The following is a 27,939-nucleotide window of genomic DNA, read 5'->3' as shown; positions in this document are numbered from 1 at the left end:
ATATTGACTATCCTGTTATACATAATATTTATCATAAATAATATAATTGCTCATTGCACATTTGAGCGGAGATGTAATGTAAAGATTTTTACTCCTCATGTATTTGAAGGATATAAGTAATAAAGTCAATTCAATTCATACCTTCTAGTTTCCTTTCAGTGACCTGTGTAAAGGGACACCAAAATTCCTTTCCACATTAATGTTTCTCCTTTCACTATACAGTACTGTCTCAATAATACTCTTCTGCTTATACAAAGCGAGTGTATAGATTTTCTGCGTCTGCTCACTGTAACATCAAATTGAGGAACATGATGCTCAGGGTCTTGGGCTATATATGCGTTTTTTGATGTGACTATGATTTTATTTTTGCTCGCTGTTTTGCATGAACTGTTGTTTGTTTTATGCCTTGGCCCCAGAGGAATACTGTTTTGTTTGGCTGTGCTCATGTATGTTTGAACGATAATTAAAGACGAATTTGATTTGATTTGGTTTGAACATAGACAACTTCACATTTACCTGTGTTACAGTGTCTACTTCTATTTGCCTGTTCACTCAATTTAAAAAGGTCAGAGGTCCAATTCAATGTCAGAGAAATGTATACAATATACATCCTGAAATGCTTTTTCTTCACAAACTTCCACGAAAACAGAGGGGTACCCCAAAGAATGAAGGGCAGTTAAACATAAGAACCCCAAAGTCCCCCCACCTCCCCTCCCTCCCGCGCGTAAGCAGCGGTGAGCAACAATCCCCCCCTCCCCCCACTGGCAAAAACAAACCAAGCATTGGCACTGTTGCCGAGCACTCAAGCATGAGCAAAGCAATAGCAAAGACACGGACTTGCAGCTACCCCAACGACTTCACGTTTCACCCAGTATTTGACATACCGCAGGTTCTCTCTCTCCCTAATAAGGGAGAAAGAGGTGTCTTCATTTTCCCAGAGAGCAGGGAGACATAAGAAACAACTTGCTGCCTTACGATGTTAAGAGTCTGTTACGTTGCTTTTTCCAGATCGCCAAGATCTCAGGCCTTCAGGCCCACATCAGTAGATTTTCCGACTTCCCCGACGACAGACGTCTCCTGCCGCGACACCAACCCTCGATCTGCCCATCTCCAGAGTCCCAAGCTTTTAAGCTTTCAAATCCGAGCTGGACTCTCAGACCGAACCCTTGGTGGGCCGAACAACGGCCAGTCCTGAACCCCCGAGAGCAGGTCCCATTCCCGCAAAGAACCGAAATCAGCGTGTAACTCCAGGTGAGGGTCTTCAATAGCACCCTGAAAGGGAAAAATAAAGATATTAAAGATGGAAATAGAACATATCACATGGAACACTGCAGCACAGTACCAGCCCTTTGGCCCACAATGCTATGCTGATTTTGTAATCTACTCCAAGATCAAACTAAATTTCCCTCACACGTAACCTTTCATTTTTCTTTCATCCATGTGCCTATCGCAGAATCTCTTAAATGTGCCGACTACATCTGCCTCTACCACTACCCCTGGCAGCACCCTATATGTAAAAAAAAGAGACCCTGCCTTCTATATCCTACTATATGTACAGATGAGTGATGAAAGTGTGCTGGCTGGCTGCATTACGGCCTGGAATGGGAACACCGATGCATTTGAGTGGAAAATCCTACAAAAGGTAATGGGTTTGGCGCAATACATCATGGGCAAAACCCCTCTCAACCATTGAGCTCATCTACATGAAACGTGGTCGTAGAAAAGCAGCATCCATCATCAAAGATCCTCACCACCCAGGCCGTGCTCTTTTCTCGCTGCTGCCATCAGGTAGAAGGTACAAGTGCCTTAGGACTGGCACCACCAGGTTTAAGAACAGTTACTACCCCTCAACCATCAGGCTCTTGAACAAAAGGGGGTGACTGTACTCATTTAAGGACTCTATTATATTGTAGTTTCATACACATTATTTATTGCTATTTATCTATATCTGCATTTGCCCAGTTTGTTTACAGTTTACAGTCCCTGATGTTTACAGTTCGGTTACTGTTCTATAGATTTGTTAAGTATGCTCACAGAAAAAGAGTCTCAGGGTTGTATGGGGTGACATGTGTTTACTCCGAAAATAAATTTTACTTTGAGCTTTGAAATCACCTTAAAATTATGCACCCTCATATTAACCATAACATGCCTGTCCACTCTACCTATGCCTCTAATCATATTGTATACCTCTATCAATTCACATCTCATCCTCCTTCTCGCCAAAGAGAAAATACCTAGCTCACTCAACCTATCCTCATAAAACATGTTCTCTAATCCCAGAAACACGAGGAAATCTGCAGATGCTGGAATTTCAAGCAACACACATAAAAATTGCTGGTGAATGCAGCAGGCCAGGCAGCATCTCTAGGAAGAGGTACGGTCGACGTTTCAGGAGGGGTCTGGGCCCGAAACGTCGACTGTACCTCTTCCTAGAGATGCTGCCTGGCCTGCTGCGTTCACCAGCAACTTTTATGTGTGTCTCTAATCCCAGCATAGTTTGGACAAGTTGTCTTGAAGTTGCTTTCCTCCCCCCTCACAACTCACAACCCCATCGGGTCTTGCAGAACCAACAAACTTGGAAACAGTACGCCTGCTTTCCTCATCCAAGTCATCGATATATATTGTGAATGTCCAGGGCAGAAGCAATGGTCCCTTAACTACACTACTAGTCAGCACCTCCCACTCTTGCAAAAAAGAATCTTCCTCCTCTTTGCTTCCCATTTATCAAACTATTATCAATTTAGTCAAATATATTAGAGTGATATTGTGCACTTTAATTTTGCACCCTCAGCAAGAGATCAGATTTCAGATTCAATGCAAATCTATTTATCCCATGTACGTGGAATCATTCAGTGAAATGAGTCATTTGCATTAACAGCCATCACATCCAAGGATGCGCTGTAGACAGCAATTAAAACCACAGCAAGCCTCTTTGCTCCCTCTTACCTAAACACACACTCAGACAGTCCTCCAATCTTAATATAGGCCTCCAGTCTCCAGGCTTCAAGGCAAGGCAAGTTTATTTGTACAGTATAACACTTTTCAAACACAAGATAGTTCAAAGTGCTTTACACAGAACAAGATAGAAAAATCAAACATCAAATTTCAGATAATATAAAGGAGAATCAAATCATGTAAAAATAAGATAAATAGATTAAATAGGAATAAAAGTTATAGTGCAGGAGATTCTATTCGAAAGCTACAGTGAAAAGAAAAGTTTCAAGCCTTAATTTAAAGGAGCTGAAAGTTGAGTCAGACTTCAGGTCCTCTGGAATGTTATTCCAAATATGTGGAGCATAGTAACTAAGAGCTGCTTCACCATGTTTAGTTTTGACCCTGGGGACAGTAAGCAGACCTGCCGCAGATGGCCTGGGAGCTCGGGAAGTTTCATAATGCAGCGGGAGATCAGAGATGTATTTTGACCCCAGACCATTCAGTGCTTTATAAACCAGTGGTAATATTTTAAAGTTAATCATATGATGGACAGGAAGCCAGTGGGGTGATCTGAGAACTGGGGTGATGTGTTCTACTTCCTTGGACTTAGTGACTGGGCTTTAACTTCCAGACTTCTGATCAACCTTGGGGCTTCAATCTTCAGTATCAATCCCCAGACTAGTAGAAGATGGGAACCCAGATTCCAGGCTCGAAGTCAGGTCTTGCCAACTGTCCGACCCCTATGCCTCCTGCACCCACAGACATCAGACCCTCGGACCCATCGACGTGGGACAGCCTGACATCCATGAATGTCCTTCCTCACACAGCCATGTCACTGGCCTTTGAGGGCAGAGCAGCGGCCGAAACTCTGGATGTCCTTCATTGCCACGTCCACATCACAGGACCTGGAGCACGGAGCAAAGGCCGGAACTCCAGGCGTTCCTCATCACCGTCCATGTTGCTGGACTTCAAACGCAGAGTGGAGGGAGGTGTATCATGTACAGGTAGAAGAAATGTTGTTAAATCTGGCATCGTGTTCAGCACAGACACTATAGTCAGAGGAGCCTGTTCATGAACAAGACTGGCCAACCTTCTATGTTCCTCTTATTACTTTTGCCTTATGGGTTTAGAAATGGGGAGTATGAGGTTTAGAATTGCACAGATTCTCCACACTCAGCGTGAAGAACTGTATCCTCAGCTCAGTCCTAAATATCATATTTGTATCCCAAGACTGTGGCCTCACATTCCATGTGCCAAGGCCAGAAAGACAATCATCACTCCACTTCGCTGTTTAAGGTGTCGAGGAAGATTGAGACATCGAGACAAATGTGGAAGGCAAACGAGACTACCTTCCTTTTGATTGCTGCCGGGGAGGGAATCTGTGTGAGGCCTGTCGCTGTGTGGCTCGCTGTGGCAGTCAGGTAGGCCTCTCTGCCTTCGTGTGGTCTCCCTCTCTTTGGATGGTAATGTGGTTCTGCCTTTATGGATTGCACTGTTGTGTTCATGAACCGTGAACTTTTTGTGGTTTTAATATTCTGTGTTGTTTATCACCTGTTCCTTTTCCTTTTTATTATGTGAGTGGAAGGTGTTTGGGGGTTGATATTCTGTTAGTATTTTTGTGTGGAAGAGGGGTTTTTTGGTGGTCGATATTCCTGTTCCATTTCCTGTGGGGGGAGGGAGTTTTGGGGGGTTAGTGATCACGATGCTGCTCTTTTTTGTATGGGGAGGGTGGATTTGATGTCGCTCTCTGACTGATTTTCATGCTGTTTCTTTGTCTCGTGATGATCTGGAGAATACAAATTTCAGATTAGGATATTAATAGCAACACACATCAAAGTTGCTGGTGAACGCAGCAGGCCAGGCAGCATCTCTAGGAAGAGGTACAGTTGACGTTTTGGGCTGAGACCCTTCGTCAGGACTAACTGAAGGAAGAGTGAGTAAGAGATTTGAAAGTGGGAGGGGGAGGGGGAGATCCAAAATGATAGGAGAAAACAGGAGGGGGAGGGATGGAACCAAGAGCTGGACAGGTGATAGGCAAAGGGGATATGAGAGGATCATGGGACAGGAGGTCCGGGAAGAAAGACAAGGGGAGGGGGAACCAAAGGATGGGCAAGGGGTATATTCAGAGGGATAGAGGGAGAAAAAGGAGAGTGAGAGAAAGAATGTGTGTATAAAAATAAATAACAGATGGGGTACGAGGGGGAGGTGGGGAATTAGCAGAAGTTTGAGAAGTCAATGTTCATGCCATCAGGTTGGAGACTACCCAGACGGAATATAAGGTGCATATATGTATATGTAAGGAGTGTGTGTGTGTGTGTGTGTGTGTGTGTGTGTACTAATACATGTTTTGGTGATACATGAACCTAAAACTGTAAAATACTTGTAAGTTTCGTGGAGATCCACTCAAATTTCTCTGTTACATTCTCTCTGTGGTGAGAGAGTACTTTGTACTTTGTTGAGAATGGAAAGCTCCAGTTGTGATCTGACTAAAGCTCTCTACAGGTGAGTTAGCCACGCTTGCTCCTGCACTGAGAGCCGTTTGCACTGAATCAGAATCAGAATCAAGTTTAATATCACTGGCATTTGTCATGAAATCTGTTTTGTGACAACAGTACATTGCAGTACAGAATAAAAATCTTTAAACTGCTAAAAGAAATATATGTATATATAAATTAAATTGAATTTGTGCAAACTGAGAAAAGTTGAGGGCATAGTTCATTGTCCATTCAGAAATCTGATGGCGGAGAGGAAGAAGCTGTTCCTAAAACACTGAGTGTGTGTCTTCAGCCTCCTGTACCTCCTCCCTGATGGCAGAAATAAGGGGAGGGCCTGTCCGGGGTGATAGAGATCCTTAAAGATGGATGCTGCCTTTTGAGATATCCTCTGTGCTGGGGGGTGGTGGGACTAGTGCCCATGATAGACCGGGGTCAAGTCAATGGCTCTGCTCTATCTATGCTTTTGTGAATATCTGCGCACAAGCAATGGTCCCTTCATTACACAGCTAGCCAGCAACTACTACTCGTGCAAAGCAAAAACATTTCTCCCACCTCTTTACTTCCTATTTATCAACTATATTCAATTTATCCAAATATAGTACACTCGTATCATGTGCTTTACTTTTGCAGGCTAATATCTTATTGCAGGTCCTTAACCAAAGATCATATCTCAGATTTATTTATCCCACATACGTGGAAACAAAATTAATCATTTAAATTAACAACCATCACACACAAAGCAAAACTAAAACCACAAAAAAACAAGCCCTTTGCTCCCTGTCATCAGCCACAGACTCGGACAGTCCTCCAACCTCCACGAGCCACCAGTCTCCAGGCTTCAGTGACTGGACTTCAACTTTCAGAATTCTGATCAGCCTTTGGGCTTCAATCTTCGGTATCGATCCCCAGATCAGTAGATAATGGGATGCCAAACTCCAGGCTCAAAGTCAGGGCTTGCCAACTGACCGACCCTCATGCCTCCTGCTCCTACAGACATCAAATCCTCGGATCCATCGACGTGGGACAGCCCAACATCCCTGAATGTCCTTCCTCACACAGCCATGTCAGGGGCCTTTCAGGGCGGATCAGAGGGTGAAACTCTGAATGGCCTTCTTCACCATGTCCACGTCACAGGACTTTGAGCATGGAGTAGAGACTGGGACTCCAGGCCTTCCTCATCACCATCCATGTTGCTGGATTTCAGGAAGCCTGACCTGTAACTCCCCCACATCACTGTCCCTAAACCCTAACCTGGCCTCCAACTGCCCCACATCACTGTCCCTAAACCCCAATCTGACCTATAACTGCCCTACATCACTGTCCCTAAACCCTAACCTGGCCTCCAACTGCCCCACATCACTGTCCCTAAACCCCAATCTGACCTATAACTGCCCTACATCACTGTCCCTAAACCCTAACCTGGCCTCCAACTGCCCCACATCACTGTCCCTAAACCCCAATGTGACCTATAACTTCCCACATCACTGTCCCTAAACCCCAATCTGATCTATAACTCCCCCACATCACTGTCCCTAAACCCCAATCTGACCTATAACTCCCCACATCACTGTCCCTAAACCACAATCTGACCTATAACTCCCCTACATCACTGTCCCTAAACCCCTACCTGACCTCCAACTGCCCTACATCACTGTCCCTAAACCCCAATCTGACCCATAACTCCCCACATCACTGTCCCTAAATCACAATCTGACCTATAACTACCCCAAATCACTGTCCCTAAACCACAATCTGACCTATAACTCCCCGACATCACTGTCCCTAAACCCCAATCTGAGCTGTAACTCCCCACATCACTGTCCCTAAACCACAATCTGACCTATAACTCCCCACATCACTGTCCCTAAATTCCTACCTGACCTCCAACTGCCCCACATCACTGTCCCTAATCCCCAATCTGACCTATAACTCCCCCAAATCACTGTCCCTAAACCACAATCTGACCCATAACTCCCTACATCACTGTCCCTAAACCACAATCTGACCCATAACTCCCCACATCACTGTCCCTAAAGCACAATCTGACCTATAACTCCCCTACATCACTGTCCCTAAACCCTAACCTGGCCTCCAACTGCCCCACATCACTGTCCCTAAACCCCAATCTGACCTGTAACTCCCCACATCACTGTCTCTAAACCACAATCTGACCTATAACTCCCCTACATAACTGTCCCTAAACCCTAATCTGACCTATAACACCCCACATCACTGTCCCTAAACCCCAATCTGACCTGTAACTCCCCACATCACTGTCCATAAACCCCAATCTGACCTATAACTCCTCCACATCACTGTCCCTAAACCCCTACCTGACCTATAACTCCCCACATTCCTGTCCCTAAACCCCTACCTGACCTATAACTCCCCCACATTCCTGTGCCTAAACCCCAATCTGACCTATAACTACCCCAAATCACTGTCCCTAAACCACAATCTGACCTATAACTCCCCGACATCACTGTCCCTAAACCCCAATCTGAGCTGTAACTCCCCACATCACTGTCCCTAAACCACAATCTGACCTATAACTCCCCACATCACTGTCCCTAAATTCCTACCTGACCTCCAACTGCCCCACATCACTGTCCCTAATCCCCAATCTGACCTATAACTCCCCCAAATCACTGTCCCTAAACCACAATCTGACCCATAACTCCCTACATCACTGTCCCTAAACCACAATCTGACCCATAACTCCCCACATCACTGTCCCTAAAGCACAATCTGACCTATAACTCCCCTACATCACTGTCCCTAAACCCTAACCTGGCCTCCAACTGCCCCACATCACTGTCCCTAAACCCCAATCTGACCTGTAACTCCCCACATCACTGTCTCTAAACCACAATCTGACCTATAACTCCCCTACATAACTGTCCCTAAACCCTAATCTGACCTATAACACCCCACATCACTGTCCCTAAACCCCAATCTGACCTATAACACACCACATCACTGTCCCTAAACCCCAATCTGACCTGTAACTCCCCCACACACCTGTCCCTAAACTCTAACCTGGCCTCCAACTGCCCCACATCACTGTCCCTAAACCCCAATCTGACCCATAACTCCCCTACATCACTGTCCCTAAACCCTAACCTGGCCTCCAACTGCCCCACATTACTGTCCCTAAACCCCAATCTGACCCATAACTCCCCACATCACTGTCCCTAAACCACAATCTGACCTATAACTTCCCACATCACTGTCCCTAAACCCCAATCTGACCTATAACTCCCCACATCACTGTCCCTAAACCACAATCTGACCTGTAACTCCCCGACATCACTGTCCCTAAACTCTAACCTGGCCTCCAACTGCCCCACATCACTGTCCCTAAACCCCTACCTGACCTGTAGCTCCCTACATTCCTGTGCCTAAACCCCAATCTGACCTATAACTCCCCCATCACTGTCCCTAAACCCCAATCTGACCTATAACTCCCCACATCACTGTCCCTAAACCCCAATCTGACCTATAACTCCCCACATCACTGTCCCTAAACCCCAATCTGACCTATAACACCCCACATCACTGTCCCTAAACCACAACCTGACCTATAACACCCCACATCACTGTCCCTAAACCACAATCTGACCTGTAACACCCCACATCACTGTCCCTAAACCACAATCTGACCTATAACACCCCACATCACTGTCCCTAAACCCCAATCTGACCTATAACACCCCACACAACTGTCCCTAAACCCCAATCTGACCTATAACTCCTCCACATCACTGTCCCTAAACCACAATCTGACCTATAGCACCCCACATCACTGTCCCTAAACCACAATCTGACCTATAACACCCCACATCACTGTCCCTAAACCACAATCTGACCTATAACACCCCACATCACTGTCCATAAACCCCAATCTGACCTATAACTCCTCCACATCACTGTCCCTAAACCCCTACCTGACCTATAACTCCCCACATTCCTGTCCCTAAACCCCTACCTGACCTATAACTCCCCCACATTCCTGTGCCTAAACCCCAATCTGACCTATAACTACCCCAAATCACTGTCCCTAAACCACAATCTGACCTATAACTCCCCGACATCACTGTCCCTAAACCCCAATCTGAGCTGTAACTCCCCCCACATCACTGTCCCTAAACCACAATCTGACCTATAACTCCCCACATCACTGTCCCTAAATTCCTACCTGACCTCCAACTGCCCCACATCACTGTCCCTAATCCCCAATCTGACCTATAACTCCCCCAAATCACTGTCCCTAAACCACAATCTGACCCATAACTCCCTACATCACTGTCCCTAAACCACAATCTGACCCATAACTCCCCACATCACTGTCCCTAAAGCACAATCTGACCTATAACTCCCCTACATCACTGTCCCTAAACCCTAACCTGGCCTCCAACTGCCCCACATCACTGTCCCTAAACCCCAATCTGACCTGTAACTCCCCACATCACTGTCTCTAAACCACAATCTGACCTATAACTCCCCTACATAACTGTCCCTAAACCCTAATCTGACCTATAACACCCCACATCACTGTCCCTAAACCCCAATCTGACCTATAACACACCACATCACTGTCCCTAAACCCCAATCTGACCTGTAACTCCCCCACACACCTGTCCCTAAACTCTAACCTGGCCTCCAACTGCCCCACATCACTGTCCCTAAACCCCAATCTGACCCATAACTCCCCTACATCACTGTCCCTAAACCACAATCTGACCTATAACACCCCACATCACTGTCCCTAAACCACAATCTGACCTATAACACCCCACATCACTGTCCCTAAACCCCAATCTGACCTATAACACCCCACACAACTGTCCCTAAACCCCAATCTGACCTATAACTCCTCCACATCACTGTCCCTAAACCACAATCTGACCTATAGCACCCCACATCACTGTCCCTAAACCACAATCTGACCTATAACACCCCACATCACTGTCCCTAAACCACAATCTGACCTATAACACCCCACATCACTGTCCATAAACCCCAATCTGACCTATAACTCCTCCACATCACTGTCCCTAAACCCCTACCTGACCTATAACTCCCCACATTCCTGTCCCTAAACCCCTACCTGACCTATAACTCCCACACATTCCTGTGCCTAAACCCCAATCTGACCTATAACTACCCCAAATCACTGTCCCTAAACCACAATCTGACCTATAACTCCCCGACATCACTGTCCCTAAACCCCAATCTGAGCTGTAACTCCCCACATCACTGTCCCTAAACCACAATCTGACCTATAACTCCCCACATCACTGTCCCTAAATTCCTACCTGACCTCCAACTGCCCCACATCACTGTCCCTAATCCCCAATCTGACCTATAACTCCCCCAAATCACTGTCCCTAAACCACAATCTGACCCATAACTCCCTACATCACTGTCCCTAAACCACAATCTGACCCATAACTCCCCACATCACTGTCCCTAAAGCACAATCTGACCTATAACTCCCCTACATCACTGTCCCTAAACCCTAACCTGGCCTCCAACTGCCCCACATCACTGTCCCTAAACCCCAATCTGACCTGTAACTCCCCACATCACTGTCTCTAAACCACAATCTGACCTATAACTCCCCTACATAACTGTCCCTAAACCCTAATCTGACCTATAACACCCCACATCACTGTCCCTAAACCCCAATCTGACCTATAACACACCACATCACTGTCCCTAAACCCCAATCTGACCTATAACTCCCCACCATCACTGTCCCTAAACCACAATCTGACCTATAACTTCCCACATCACTGTCCCTAAACCCCAATCTGACCTATAACACACCACATCACTGTCCCTAAACCCCAATCTGACCTGTAACTCCCCCCCACACCTGTCCCTAAACTCTAACCTGGCCTCCAACTGCCCCACATCACTGTCCCTAAACCCCAATCTGACCCATAACTCCCCACATCACTGTCCCTAAACCACAATCTGACCTATAACTTCCCACATCACTGTCCCTAAACCCCAATCTGACCTATAACTCCCCACATCACTGTCCCTAAACCACAATCTGACCTGTAACTCCCCGACATCACTGTCCCTAAACTCTAACCTGGCCTCCAACTGCCCCACATCACTGTCCCTAAACCCCTACCTGACCTGTAGCTCCCTACATTCCTGTGCCTAAACCCCAATCTGACCTATAACTCCCCCATCACTGTCCCTAAACCCCAATCTGACCTATAACTCCCCACATCACTGTCCCTAAACCCCAATCTGACCTATAACTCCCCACATCACTGTCCCTAAACCCCAATCTGACCTATAACACCCCACATCACTGTCCCTAAACCACAACCTGACCTATAACACCCCACATCACTGTCCCTAAACCACAATCTGACCTATAACACCCCACATCACTGTCCCTAAACCACAATCTGACCTATAACACCCCACATCACTGTCCCTAAACCCCAATCTGACCTATAACACCCCACACAACTGTCCCTAAACCCCAATCTGACCTATAACTCCTCCACATCACTGTCCCTAAACCACAATCTGACCTATAACACCCCACATCACTGTCCCTAAACCACAATCTGACCTATAACACCCCACATCACTGTCCCTAAACCACAATCTGACCTATAACACCCCACATCACTGTCCATAAACCCCAATCTGACCTATAACTCCTCCACATCACTGTCCCTAAACCCCTACCTGACCTATAACTCCCCACATTCCTGTCCCTAAACCCCTACCTGACCTATAACTCCCCCACATTCCTGTGCCTAAACCCCAATCTGACCTATAACTACCCCAAATCACTGTCCCTAAACCACAATCTGACCTATAACTCCCCGACATCACTGTCCCTAAACCCCAATCTGAGCTGTAACTCCCCACATCACTGTCCCTAAACCACAATCTGACCTATAACTCCCCACATCACTGTCCCTAAACCACAATCTGACCTATAACTCCCCCACATCACTGTCCATAAACCCCAATCTGACCTATAACACCCCACATCCCTGTCCCTAAACCCCTACCTGACCTATAACTCCTTCACATTCCTGTCCTTAAACACTTATCTGACCCTTATCTCCCCCCTCTGACCCCAAAAGAGACAACTAAGTCTGAATAATGATCTTGACGGAGACCAGAGTTTCCCTTGTACCACAACATTCTCCAAAAACTCCGGCAATTTATCAGAGATGGTTTCTGTTTCATAGATCCATGTAAAATTTATCTTGTTGACATTTTCTGACAGATCATTAGCACATCTATATCTTAGACTCTAAAGACTGTTAGTTTAATTAACTATCTATAGTTGCGATTTCTGCCCCAGCCTTATGTAAATAGTGGATTATATTTACCACACTCCAACCTATAGGATCTGTGCTGTAAAAAATAGAACTTTGGAAGATGACTACCATTACCCACCTCTTTTAGTCCCATTAATTTCTCCGGCATTTCTTACTAGCCAATAAGACAATTTGTTCTGTAGTTGCTGGAAATCCAGTGTACCACACACAAAATGATGGAAGAAATTAACAGGTCAGGCAGCATCTATGGAGAGGAATAAATAGTTGACATTTTGGGCTGAGACCCTTCATCATGACAGTCCTGATGAAGGGTCTCAGCCTGAAACGTCGACTGTTTATTCCTGTCTATAAATACTGCCTGTCCTGCTCAATTCTTCCAGCATTTTGTGGGTGTTTTATGAATTAATACCACTTAGCACAAAACCAGCTCTAAAGGTGGTAAAAACCTGGCCGGGGGGGGGGGGGGGAAACAATGTCAGCATTTCAGAACAGCTTTGAAAACACAAATTGGATATTCAGTGAGGTTACAACCACATTAATATCGAGGAGTATGTGGATACTGTGACCCAGCTATATAGAGAAGTGTACTGAGGAAGTTCCCATCATGAAACACACCCATGTGAGGGCAAATGGCTTACTGTAGAGGTCCATGCACAGCTGAGGGATCGTGATGCTGCCTTTAGATGCAACAGCTGTCAGTGAAGCAAGTGCTGTGCTTTCCCACTCCAACAGGAAAGCAAATAGGGGCATTCTCAGAGAATATACAACCACTTCCTTGATACCAAAGACACGAGGCACAGGCAGCAGAGAATTCAGAGGATTACAAACTACAAGGGGCTGGTCATGGAGCACATTAAAGATTTTCTCCTGGCTGCATTGGACCTTTTCCAGTTCAATTATCACTCAAATTGATCCATAATTTTGACTGCACCACTGATGTTCGATCTCAGTTATGAGTGCTATCACATTTTGGTAGTTCTTCCATAATCACCCAACAAGTCATTCAAAGTTCAAAGAAAAGTTAAAGTACATATACGTCACCATATACAACCCTGAGATTCATTTTCTTGCAGGCATATTCAGTGAATCCAAGAAGTATAATAGAATCAATGAAAGACCACACCCAACAGGATGGGTAAACAGCAATTGCGCAAAAGATAACAATCTGCGCAAGTACAAAAGCAAAGAAAAACATAAGTATTAAATATCAAGAACATGAGGTTAAGAGTCCTTGTAAGTGAGTCCACAGGTTGTGGAGACAGTTCAGTGGCGGGGTAAGTGAAGTCGAGTGAAGTTATTGCCACTGGTCAACAGGCTGATGGTTGAGAGGTAATAACCGTTCTTGAATACTGTCTTGAGACTCCTGTAGCTTCTTCCTGATGGCAGCAGTGAGAGGAGAACATGGCCAGGGTAGTAGGGGTCCCCGAAGATAGATCTGCTTTCTACGACGCTCTGTGTCGATGTGGTCAATGGTGGGGAGGCCTTTACCTGTGATGGACTCGGTGATATCCACTACCTTTTGTAGGATTTCCCATTTATGGGAATTGGTATTTCCATATCAGGCTGTGATGCAACCAGTCAATGGACTTTGCACCACACATCTGAAAGTTTATCAAAGTTTTAGATGTCACATCAGAAAACACATTCTCATTGGACAGTGTACAATAGCCTGTTTCCTATTTGGCTGGTCAACAAATAATCCTGAAAAAAATTATCCCCATACATTCCAGGAATAGTTTTGTCAGTCGTACATAGATTAATAAAACCCATGATTAATGTTGTGTTCTTATTGGACACAATAAGTCCTGATGAAGGGTCTCAGTCCGAAATGCTGGCTCTTTATTTATTTCCATAGATGCTGTCCAACCACTGAGCTCTCCCAGCATTTTCATGTGTTGCTCTGGGTTTCCAGCAACAATATTGAATATTGTTGGAAAGTCAGTACCCAGCCTGAGTTACTTACATAGATGGAACACAACATAAGGCATTGGTCAGACCACTTTTGTTTTTTTTTGTGGGTGGTTTTATGCCCCATATCTAAGAAAGGATATGTTGATATTGCAGAAGGTCCAGAGGAGGTTTATGAGAATGTTTGTGGGAAATAAAGGGTTAATGTATGAGAAGTACTTTCTGGCTCTGGGCCTGTACTCAATGGAGTTTAGAAGAATGGGGGTGGATTTCATTGAAACCTGCTGAATACTGAAAGGCCCAGAAAGAGTGAATAAGGAGAAGATGTTTCCAATAGAAAAAGTCCAGGACCAGAGGGCACAGACTCAGAATACTAGGGCATCCAATCCAGACTATGCTCTCTTCTCTCTGCTACCATCTGAAATGAGGTACAGGAGCCTTAGGTCACACATCACCAGGTTCAGGAACAGTTATTACATTCAACCGTCAGCTTCCTGAACCAGCGTGGATAACTTCACTCACCCCAACACTGAACTGATTGAATAACCTGTGGACTCACTCCCAAGGACTCAACAACTCATGTTCTCAGTATTATTTATTTGTTTGTCTGTCTGTATTTGGACAGTTTGACTTCTTTTGCACATTCATTGCTTGTGTAGTTCTACATTGAATCTATTGTATTTCTTGGTTCTACTACGAATGCCTGTAAGAAAATGAATCTTAGTGTTGGTGTATACATACATGGATAATAAATTTACTTTGAACTTTGAATTTCTTCAGCCAAAGGGTGTTGAATTTGGAGGTCAAGTCTTTGGGTGTATTTAAAGCAGAGGTTAATACGTTCTAGATTAGAATGGGTGTTAAAGGTTACTGGGAGAAGGCAGGAGAACATAGTTGAGAGGGACAATGAATCAGCTGTGATTGACTGGCAGAGAAAATCAAAGAGCCAAGTGGGCTAACTTTGCTTCTATGTCTTACTTTGCCACCATACAGAAAGGAGGTCAAGGCAGTGCAAAGATACCTGAGCCCACTCATCAATGCTACAGTAAAAAGAAGTCTTTAAAATTTCTGGATTGCTGCCAGTGTCACTGACCAATGAGTACAGAGCAAGAAAGGTAGAAGAGATGAATTCATGGCGGGGAGATGATGAACAAAGGAGCGCATCTGATCCTGCGGTATTGGGGCTGTTTCTGGTGCACAACAGATTCTGCAGATGCTGGAAATCCTGAGCCAAAATGCAGGAGGAACTCAGCAGGTCAGGCTGTTCACTTCCCTAACTTACAGATTTCCTCCAGCATTTTTACGTGTCTGACATCAATGGTGGGAAAATGATCAGAGAAGACTCTTAGAGACAGGATTTATAAACATTTTCAGAAGCACAGTCTGATTAGGGATAGTTAGCATGGCTCTGTAAGGGGTAGGTTGCGCCTCATGAGCTTGATTGAATTCTTTGAGGAAGTAACAAAACAAATTGATGAAGGTAGAGCAGTGGATGTAGTGTATGTCCTCCGTGACTGCTTTGAATCGGTGGACTGGTTAGTATTCAAGGACTTGGCAGCTAACCTCGATGAGTATGCCTCAGCTGTCACGGACTTTATTTGGAAATTCATGGAGGACTGTGTGTCTTGCAAGACGATCTGGGTATTCCCTAACTGGAAACCTTGGATGAATTATGCGGTCAAGTCCCCGTTAAAGACTAGAGCTGCGGCTTTTAGGTCCAGTGATGCCAGTCGCTACACGGAATCCAGGCGCGAACTCCGGAAAGCCATTAAGGGCACCAAGAGGCAATATCGAGCCAAGTTGGAAGCCCAGGCTAACCAAAGGGATGCCAGTAGACTATGGCAGGGTCTAAATGAGATCACTGGGCGCAAAGAAAAGGCTGGAAATATCAATAACTGTGGCGCTTCTCTTCCTGACGAACTTAACGTTTTCTACGCAAGATTCGAACAGAAGAGGAGCGTCCCGCTCCCTCCGGATGAACCGGACCTGGTGGCATCGAGATTCATTGTCACCGAGGAGGATGTTAGAAGGGCCTTCCTGAAGATAAATCCAAGGAAGGCGACGGGCCCAGATGGCGTCCCAGGACGGGTTCTCCGGGCCTGTGCAAGCGAGCTAGCTGGAGTGTTTGCTGATATCTTCAACTGCTCCTTGCTTCAGTCTAAGATCCCCTCGTGTTTTAAGAAGGCAACGACAATCCCAGTGCCGAAGAAGAGCAAGGTGGCATTCCTGAATGACTATCGAGCTGTGGCTCTGACATCAATTGCTATGAAGTGCTTCGAGAGATTGGTTATGGCACACATCAACCACAGCCTACCCGTCAACCTCGATACTTCGCAATTCGCCTACCGGAGCAACAGGTCAATGGCAGATGCCATCTCTCTGGCCCTACATTCCTCCTTAGAACACCTGGAGAATAAAGACGCATACGTAAGGCTCCTTTTCATTGACTACAGCTCTGCCTTTAATACCATCATTCCAAATACATGAAAACTGATTCCTAAGCTCCGGAACCTGGGCCTTAGCACTCAGATCTGCAGCTGGATCTTCAACTTCCTCACAGACAGGACCCAGGCTGTAAAAATAAGGGACAAGCTCTCCTCTACAATCACTCTGAGCACAGGTGCCCCACAAGGCTGTGTACTCAGCCCCCTGCTGTACTCACTGTACACCCATAGTTGTGTAGCCAAGTTTCCATCAAACTCAATATACAAGTTTGCTGATGACACAACAATTGTCGGCCGTATCTCGCGTAATGATGAGTTTGAGTACAGAGAGGAAATTAAGAACCTGGTGGCATGGTGTGAAGACAATAACCTATCCCTCAACATCAGCAAGATGAAGGAATTGGTTGTTGACTTCAGAAGGAGTAGCGGACCGCAAGGCCCAATTTACATCGATGGTGCGCAAGTGGAACAGGTCAAAAGCTTTAAGTTCCTCAGGGTCAATATCACAAATGACCTGACTTGGTCCAACCAAGCAGAGTCCACTGCCAAGAAGGCCCACCAGTGCCTTTACTTCCTGAGAAAACTAAAGAAATTTGGCCTGTCCCCTAAAATCCTCACTAATTTTTATAGATGCGCCGTAGAAAGCATTCTTCTAGGGTGCATCACAACCTGGTATGGAGGTTGTCCTCTCCAAGACCGGAAGAAGCTGCAGAAGATCGTGAACACTGCACAGAACATCACACAAACCAATCTTCCGTCCTTGGACTCACTTTACACCACACGCTGTCGGAGCAGTGCTGCCAGGATAATCAAGGACAAGACCCACACAGCCAACACACTTTTCGTTCCTCTTCCCTCTGGGAGAAGGCTCAGGAGCTTGAAGACTCGTACGGCCAGATTTGGGAAGAGCTTCTTTCCAACTGTGATAAGACTGCTGAATGGATCCTGACCCGGATCTGGCCCATATCCTCCAAATATCCGGACCTGCCTCTCCGTTTTTTTGCACTACCTTACTTCCCATTTTTCTATTTTCTATTTATGACTTATAATTTAAAATGTTAATATTTATTAATTTAAACTATTTTTAATATTTAATATTTGTACTCCAGGGAGTGTGAAGTGCAGAATCAAATATCGCTGTGATGATTGCACATTCTAGTACCGTGCCGAGCTTTAAATATCAAACTTTTAGAAACGTTCTGAAGACTGTTACAGTGGATCCTGATCCGGTGTCAGTGGGAGGGAGGGGTTGCTGCAACTCGAGACCAGACTGCTGAACGGATACTAAAACTCACGCATAAGTGGATAGATAGATAGATAGATATACTTTGTTAAACCCGAGGGAAATTTGGTTTCGTTACAGCCGCACCAACCAAGAATAGAGCGTAAATATAGCAATACAAAAAACTCCAACTATCAAACACCAAAATGCAAACTATGCCAGATGGAAAATAAGTCCAGGACCAGTCTATTGGCTCAGGGTGTCTGACCCTCCATGGGAGGAGCTGCACGTTCAATGGACACAGGCAGGAACGACTTCCCGTGCCGCCCAGTGTTGTATCTCGGTGAAATGTGGCCGAAGTCCAACAGTAAAAAGTTCAATAGCCAGTCTGCAAACACGTTTCTTGATCGTAATATACCTCGGATTGCACCATCCGTTGTTAGCCAGAACAGTAAGCACCCAATTCCTTTGCGCTTACCGCTCTTAGTGCACTTCCGGTCAGCCGGAACGGTATTACCCACCAAACTCCTCTTCTCCAAAAGTCGCTGTTGTCTCGACCCGGTCCTCTTTCCTCCGATTGTGATCTCCCTCTGTGTGTTTTCCACCGGATTTCAGCAGGGATAGGCATGACACCTGTTATCTACTTATATACTTCTATACAGGTACACACAGGTAGGCTCAGGGACAGATCCCCTTGTCCATTTCCTCCTTCTGGTATCTATGTGCCCCTTTAAAACCACTGCCCCCCATGAATTTGCTTGTCCTTCAGTGCCCCCACCCTAATCATCAGTAGGATTCCCATCTTCCAACTCTCGTGTGGACCTCCTTACTTCTTACACCCCTCTCCATCCTTATTTGACCCCCGCCACTTTGTCCTTCCCTGCACTGGACACTCCTACTTAAGAAGGATAGACCCGAGGCACAGATTATTAAATGACAGAACAGGCTCTATTTGTGACAACCTCATCATGGTCCAGAGAATATTTGTGAACATCTGGACGGTGGGAGAAGAGGGAACATTCCTGAAGAACAGATTCAGTGTGATCGTCAAGAGACACTTGGAAAGAGCTGTTTGTGATCTCTGTCCTTTAGTTTTAATCAACCAAATAAAACCCACAACTATAATATTCTCTGAAAGAGGATAATATTTTCTATTATATGATATAATATTCTCCATTTCACCACTGTCTAAAATAACTCCCTGGAAATTTCTTCATACTTATGTACCCCCCCCACCCCCGGCAAGCCTCAGGGTCGCTCAACTCGCTGTCGTCTAGGGAAACAGGGCTCGGCCCCGCCAAACTGGGTAATTAAGTTTGTGTAGATGCTGTGTGATATACCCCACCCCGCCAAATAACAGACAATACACCATATACGATTAAATGAATTACAGTTTATAGATATTACTAGAACTATATAATTAATGCAGCACTGAGCGTCATAGGAAGTCATTCCTGCCTGTGGCCATCAAACTTTACAACTCCTCCCTTGGAGGGTCAGACATCTTGAGCCAATAGCCTGGTCCTGGACTTATTTCATAATTTACTGGCATAATTTACATATTACTATTTAACCATTTATGGTTCTATTACTATTTATTATTTATGGAGCAACTGTAACAAAAACCAGTTTCCCCCGGGATTAATAAAGTATGACTATGACTATGACTATAATAGAGATAAAATATAAAAAGAAAATAAAAGGCGCCACACTTGTCAAAGTTCAATCTCTTTGTGCACAAACAATTGGAACTCTAGTAACGATCCTCTCTTCACCATTTGATCCCCTCTGACCACCTCGACCTGCCGCCTGGAACCAACCACGGTGGTTGACAAGACGCTCCACACGAGTCTGTCTCCGTCTCCTCTCCTCACCGAAAATCCTGGACCCGGGACTCCTACTCGCGGTCCGACCCCGTTAGCCGGCTCACAGCACCTTGTCCATCCTCTCGCTCTCTCTCTTTTTCACGCCTTCTGTCCAAAAACCCATGCATCACAATAACTTACAGACACACTAGAAAGCATAACATCTATCCCAATTGTTCGTTCGCTCTGTTACCAATAATATAACCCAAACAAACTGCTAGCAAGAGGTCTTTCTCAGCATTTAACATAACAAAGAAGCCACTTTAAATAGCCTACGCAGTAACATAAAAGAAGAAACCCCCTACACTTATCAAGCACATGATTTAGCATCAAGCAGGGGTGTGTTATGGGAAAGGCAAAAGCATGGAGTGTTTAGTCAGTTTGAAGTTCAAATGCCATTTATTGTGGAATTATATCCAGAATTTGTCACCTCAAGTATTCACAAGAAGGTAGAAAATAGAGGAGTGGACCAGCAGCTCCACCTTGCTCCACCACTAAAATAACCGTCTTATCTTATCTCAAACCCTTGTCCTGATAAGGAATCTTGGCCCAAAACTCCCACTTCCATTCCTGTCCTGCTGAGTTCCTCAAGTTTGTGTATTTTTCCTGAGACACACTTTTGTCGCATTAATTTCAACGTTAAAAGTTCAAAATAAATTTATTATCACAATGCATACCTGTCACCATATAAAACGCTGAGATCCATTTTCTTGTGGGCATACACAGTGAATCCAAGAAAGATAATAGAATCATGGAAGGCCACACCCAACAGGACAAACAGACAATAAGGAAAAGACAACAAGCTGCAAATACAAATCAGAAAATAATATTATTAATAATAATAATAATAATAATAAATAAGCAATAAATATTGAGAACTCGGGATAAAGAGTCTTTGAAAGTGAGTCCATAGGTTGGGGGGAACACTTCGGTGATGGGGTGAGTGAAGTTACCCTCAGAAGCCTAATGGTTGGGGGGTAAAAGCTGTTCCTGAAGCTGGAGGTGTGCATTCCGAGGTTCCTGCACCTGCTTCCTGATGGCAGCAGCAAGAATAGAGCATGTCCTGGGTGCTGGGGGTCACTGACGCTGGATGCTGTTTTGCTGCAACTGTGCTCTGTGTAGATGTGATCAATGGTGGGGAAGACTTTACCCGTGGTGCACTGGGCCATATCCACTACTTTTTGTTGAATTTTCCATCAAGGTTATTGGTGTTTCCAAACTAGGCTGTGATGTAACTTTATACCTCTTAATTTCATTGAGATCTAAAACAAGGGAGTACAGAATAGTCCCTTTGGCCCATGATGTTGTGCCAACATTTTAACCTACTCTCTCTCTGGTTATCCATCTCATAGGATGATGATGGTACCTTTCAGTCAGTTAGGGGGGGTGATACCCCACTCCTCAGAAAGGAACACCATGTGCGTGAATGGATTTTAGGTGAGTAGGGGGTTGCACAGGTCCAGACCCACCCTCTTGACATCCCCTCCCGGATCCAGCAGCATGGCGGGGTCCAAGATGGCTGGGGGAAGTTCTGTTGCAGTGAATGGCCAGACCAAGCTTCGATGCAAGGATGCCCTTTCTGCGCTTCATGGCACGTGTTTGCTAGATGGGCTGTTGACCCTACGAGAGGGTGGGGAAACCGGTTTAGTCGCCGACCACCCAACAATGCGACAGGTAGTACTGGGTTACATGGTACCAGTAGCACTCAGACCTACTCGAAGATCAATCTAATCATTTTCTCCCACAGATCCCTCCATTTTCCTTTCATCCATATGCCTATCTAAAAGTTCCTTAAATGTCCCTAATGTATCTACTTCGAACATCATCTCTGCCAGCACGTTCCACGCACCTACCTCTCCGTGTAAAACACGTACCGCTGACATTCCTTCTATACCTTCCTCCAATCACCTTAAATTTATGCCCCCATTTCCACCCTGAGGAAAAGCCTCTGGATGTCCACTTGCCTCTTAACATCTTGTATGGCTCTATTAAGTCACCTCTGATCCTCCTTTGCTCCAAAGAGAAAAGCTCTAATTAGCTCAACCTACTCTCATAATACTCCAGTCCCAATAATCTCCGCTGCACCCTCTCTAGATCTTCAACATCCTTCCTATAATGAGGTAATCAGAACTGAACACAATATTCTAAGTGTGTTTTAACCAGAGCTCTATAGAACTGTAACGTTATCTCACACTCTTGAACTCAATCCCCTGACTAATATAGGTCAATACACCGTGCACCTTTTTTAACTCACACAATGTCTTTGAGGGACCAATGGACGTGGATCCCGAGATTCCTCTGTTCCTCCATTCTGCTATGAATCCTACCATTAAACCTGTATTTTGCCTTCAAGCTGATCTTGCACTGTGAATCATTTCACACTTTTCCAGATTGAACTCAATCGGCCACTTCTCATCCCATCTCTGCTTCCTATCAATGTCCTGTTGATACGCTCAGCAACATTCTCCACGATCCACCAACCTTCATATTGTCTGTAAACTTTCACTCCCACATCCAGGTCATTTTCTCGACATGACAAAGTGCAAGGGACCAAGAATGGATCCCTACGGAAAAGCCCAAACTATTAGTCTGCAGGCAGAATATACCTGTCACGAAATGTAGAGGAGGCTTGACACAAACACAGATCAGCTCAGACAATTTAGCGGTGGGTGATCACTTTATTAATCAACTGCAAACTAACAGTCACAAGACAAGAGAGAACAGATGCTTAACAGGATAAGGCAATGAGATAACTAAGGCTAGGAGCAACTGGTTGAGCCTGTCTGGTTCAATGGGTGAACAAGGACTGTGGCTGTTAGTTGGGTTTAAATAGGCTGCAGGTGATGGACAAGGGTGGCAGGTGATTCCTGTTAGCTGTGTGGAGACTGGAAGCTACCTGCCTGTGCAGGCCTGACAACTCCATCTACTGCCATCCTTTGCCTTTTGTGGCCAAGCGAATTCTGGGGGGGAATGTAGACCACTGTCAGTGTGACCGAGGTGAATTCCCATGGCAGATAGTAGGGATGACACTTCACCGACAGGCCTGTCCCCTAAAACCCTCACTAATTTTTATAGATGCACCGTAGAAAGCATTTTTCTAGGGTGCATCACAACCTGGTATGGAAGTTGTCCTGTCTAAGACCGAAAGAAGCTGCAGAAGATCGTGAACACGGCGCAGCACATCACACAAACCAATCTTCTGTCCGTGGACTCACTTTACACCGCACGCTGTCGGAGCAGTGCTGCCAGGATAATCAAGAACAAGACCCACCCAGCCAACACACTTTTCGTCCCTCTTCCCTCCGGGAGAAGGCTCAGGAGCTTGAAGACTCGTATGGCCAGATTTGGGAACAGCTTCTTTCCAACTGTGATAAGACTGCTGAACGGATCCTGACCCTCCAAATATCCGGACCTGCCTCTCGGTTTTTTTTGCACTAGACCATAAGACAAAAGGAGCAGAAGTCGGCCATCTGGCCCATCGAGTCTGCTCCACTATCTTATCATGAGCTGATCCATTCTTCCATTTAGTCCCACTCCGCCGCCTTCTCACCGTAACCTTTGATGCCCTGGCTACTCAGATAACTATCAATCTCTGCCTTAAATACACCCAATGACTTGGCCTCCACTGCTGCCCATGGCAACGAATTCCATAGATTCACCACCCTCTGGATTAAAACAATTTCTTTGCGTTTCTGTTCTGAATGAGCGCCCTTCAATCCTTAAGTCATGCCCTCTCATACTAGACTCCCCCATTATGGGAAAGAACCTTGCCATATCCACTCTGTCCATGCCTTTCAACATTCGAAATGTTTCTATGAGGTTTCCCCTCATTCTTCTAAACTCCAAGGAATACAGTCCAAGAGCGGACAAACATTCCTCATATGTCAACCCTCTCATTCCTGGAATCATTCTAGTGAATTTTCTCTGTACCCTCTCCAACGTCAGCACATCCTTTCTTAAATAAGGAGACCAAAACTGCCCACAGTACTCCAAGTGAGGTCTCACCAGTGCCTTATAGAGCCTCAACATCACATCCCTGCTCCTCTACTCTATTCCTCTAGAAATGAATGCCAACATTGCATTCGCCTTCTTCACCACCGACTCAACCTGGAGGTTAACCTTGAGGGTATCCTGTACGAGGACTCCCAAGTCCCATTGCATCTCAGAACTTTGAATTTTTTCCCCATTTAAATAATAGTCTGCCTGTTTATTTCTTCTGCCAAAGTGCATAACCATACACTTTCCAACATTTTATTTCATTTGCCACTTCTTTGTCCATTCTTCCAATTTATCCAAGTCTCTCTGCAGACTCTCTGTTTCCTCAGCACTAACAGCCCCTCCACCTATCTTCGTATCGTCAGCAAACTTAGCCACAAAGCTGTCTATTCCATAATCCAAATCGTTGATGTACAATGTAAAAAGAAGCGGCCCCAACACGGACCCCTGTGGAACACCAATGGTAACTGCCAGCTAACCGGAATAGGATCCCTTTATTCCCACTCTCTGTTTCCTGCTAATCAGCCAATGCTCTATCCACGTAAGTAACTTCCCCGTAATTCCATGGGCTCATATCTTGTTAAGTAGTCTCATGTGTGGCACCTTGTCAAAGGCCTTCTGAAAATCCAAATATACAACATCCACTGCATCTCCCTTGTCTAGCCTACTGGTAATTTCCTCAAAAAATTGTAGTAGGTTTGTCAGGCAGGATTTTCCTTTAAGGAATCCATGCTGAGTTCTGCCTATCTTGCCATATGCCTCCAGGTACTCTGTAACCCCATCCTTGACAATCGACTCCAACAACTTCCCAACCACAGATGTCAAGCTAACAGGTCTATAATTTCCTTTTTGCTTCTTTGCCCTCTTCTTAAATAGCGGAGTGACATTTGCAATCTTCCAGTCCTCCGGAACCATGCCAGGATCTATTGACTTTTGAAAGTTCATCGCTAATGCCTCCGCAATCTCCACAGCTACTTCCTTCAGAACATGAGTGTGCATTCCATCTGGTCCAGGAGATTTATCTACCTTTAGACTATTCAGTTTCCTGAGTACTTTCTCTGTCGTAATTGTGACTGCGCACACTTCTCTTCCCTGCCACCCTTGAGTGTCCGGTATACTGCTGATGTCTTCCTCAGTGAAGACTGATGCAAAATACTCGTTCAGTTCCTCCCCCATCTCCTTATCTCCCATTACAATTTCTCCAGCATCATTTTCTATCGGTCTTATATCTACTCTCACCTGTCTTTTACTCTTTATATACTTGAAAAAGCTTTTAGTATCCTCTTTGATATTGTTTGCTAGCTTCCTTTCAGAGTTAATCTTTTCCCTCTTAATGACCTTTTTAATTTTCTTTTGTAAGCTTTTAAAAACTTCCCAATCCTCTGTCTTCCCACTAATTTTGGCTTCCTTGTATGCCTTCTCCTTTGCTTTAACTTTGGTTTTGACTTCTCTTGTCAACCATGGTTGCATCCTTTTTCCATTCGAAAATTTCTTCTTTTTTGGAATATACCTGTCTTGCACCCTCCTCACTTCTTGCATAAACTCCAGCCACTGCTGCTCTGCCGTCCTTCCCGCCAGTGTCCCTTTCCAGTCAACTTTGGCCAGTTTCTCTCTCATGACACTATTATTTCCTTTACTCCACTGAAATACCGACATATCAGATTTCGGCTTCTCTTTTTCAAATTTCACAGTGAACTCAATCATGTTATGATTACTGCCTCCTAAGGATTCCTTCACCTCAATCTCTCTAATCACCTCCGGTTCATTACACAATACCCAATCCAGTACAGCCGATCCCCTAGTGGGCTCAACAACAAGCTGTTCTAAAAAGCCATCTCGCAGACATTCTACAAATTCTCTCTCTTGAGATCCAGTGCCGACCTGATTTTCCCAATCCACTCGCATGTTAAAATCCCCCACAATTATCATAACACTGCCCATCTGGCAAGCCTTTTCTATTTCCTGTTGTAATTTGTAGTCCACGTCACTGCAGCTGTTTGGAGGCCTATAAATAACTGCCATCAGGGTCCTTTTACCTCTGCAATTTCTTAGCTCAACCCATATAGATTCGACACCTTCCGATACTGTATCACCTCTTTCTAATGATTTAATATCATTTCTTACCAATAAAGCCACACCTCCCCCTCTGCCTACCTTCCTATCCTTCCGATACACCGTGTATCCTTGGACGTTAAGCTCCCAGAGACATGCATCCTTTAGCCAGGTCTCAGTGATGGCCACAATATCATACCTGCCAATCTGTAGCTGTACAACAAGATCATCCACCTTATTCCTTATGCTGCATGCATTTAAGTATAACACCTTAAGACCAGTATTAGGTACTTTTTGCTTTGATTTCACTGTAACTTTATTGCACTGCAACTCATCCCAATGGCTACAAATTTGCCCCATCACCTGCCTGTCTTTCCTGACATCTTTACTGCTCACTATCTTAGATTTATTTCTGTTTTCCCCTTCCTCCGCTCTATCATTCCGGTTCCCATCCCCCTGCCAAGTTAGTTCAAACCCTCCCTAACAGCTCTATTAAACTTTCCCGCCAGGATATTGGTCCCCTTCAAGTTCAGGTGTAACCTGTCCTTTTTGAGCAGGTCATACTTCCCCCAGAAGAGATCCCAATTATCCAAGAATCTGAAGCCCTGCTCCCTGCACTAGTCTCTCAGCCACGCATTCATCTGCCTGATCCAACTATTCTTGCCCTCGCTAGCATGTGGCACAGGTAGCAATCCCGAGATTACTACCCTGGAGGTCCTGCTTCTCACCTTCCTTCCTAACTCCCAGAAATCTCTCTTCAGGACCTCCTCTCTTGTTCTATTTATGTCATTGGTACCAACATGTACCAAGACAACTGGCTGCTCACCCTCCCCCTTCAGAATATTCTGGACCCGATCCGAGACATCCCGTACCCTGGCACTTGGGAGGCAACACACCATGCAGGTGTCTCTACCAGGCTCACAGAATCTCCTGTCCGTTCCCCTGACTATGGAATTTCCTATGACTACCGCATTCTTCTTCTCCCTCCTTCCCTCCTACACAACAGCGCCAGGCTCAGTGCCAGAGACCCAGTCACCGTGGGCGTCCCCTGTCAGTTCATCCCCCTCAACAGCATCCAGAACAAGATATTTGTTGCTGAGGGGGACAGCCACAGGGGTGCTCTCCACTATCCGGGCATTTCCCTTCCCTCTCTTGACAGTGACCCAGTTTTCTGACCCCTGTAGCCTAGGGATGACTACCTCCCTGTAGCTCCTGTCTATCACCTCTTCACTTTCCCTGATAAGCAGTAGGTCATCCAGCTGCAGCTCTAGATCCCTAACAGGGTCTCTGAGGAGCTACAACTCGGTGCACCTGGCGCAGATGTGGCCATCAGGGAGGCTGGAGGTCTCCCAGGATTCCCACATCTGACACCCTGAACAAAGCACTAACCCTGCAGGCATGCTATCTAATTATACAGGAATGAAACAGGAAAAATAAGTCTACTCACCCACTTACCTCGCCAAACAGACGAACTTTTTAAACCTTTAGCTCGTACCATTAGCTGTGAGAGCCCAGCTGCTCCTGTCTGTCCGGGCCGATTCACGAAGGGGGGAGGGGAGAAAAAAAAAGAGTTGGTGCCTCGCTGTTGCCTCTTCCCGTTTACTGCTGAAGCCTATTGAAGCCAAAGCCCTGCACTCTGCTACCACTCACTCCGCTGCCCACTCCGACAGCTGCTCACTGTGTAGGGTGGTC

At 45.4% G+C, this 27,939-nt stretch overlaps 1 long non-coding RNA gene across 1 annotated transcript; it reads right to left on the bottom strand.

Annotated features, from left to right (window-relative positions):
• Positions 1 to 789: 789 nt before the first annotated feature.
• LOC134346149 (uncharacterized) lies at positions 790 to 27,921 on the bottom strand. Its single transcript, XR_010017839.1, has 3 exons — positions 27,703 to 27,921; positions 20,877 to 21,002; positions 790 to 1,272 (listed from the first exon to the last, which is right to left on the bottom strand). It is a non-coding gene; the product is annotated as an uncharacterized LOC134346149 (long non-coding RNA).
• Between the last annotated feature and the right edge of the window lie 18 nt (positions 27,922 to 27,939).

Source organism: Mobula hypostoma, chromosome 5 (genome assembly GCF_963921235.1).
Source record: "Mobula hypostoma chromosome 5, sMobHyp1.1, whole genome shotgun sequence".
Taxonomy (NCBI): Eukaryota; Metazoa; Chordata; class Chondrichthyes; order Myliobatiformes; family Myliobatidae; genus Mobula; species Mobula hypostoma.
The sequence above is the reverse complement of the archived record's forward strand: the minus strand, read 5'-3'. Positions and strand labels throughout refer to the sequence as shown.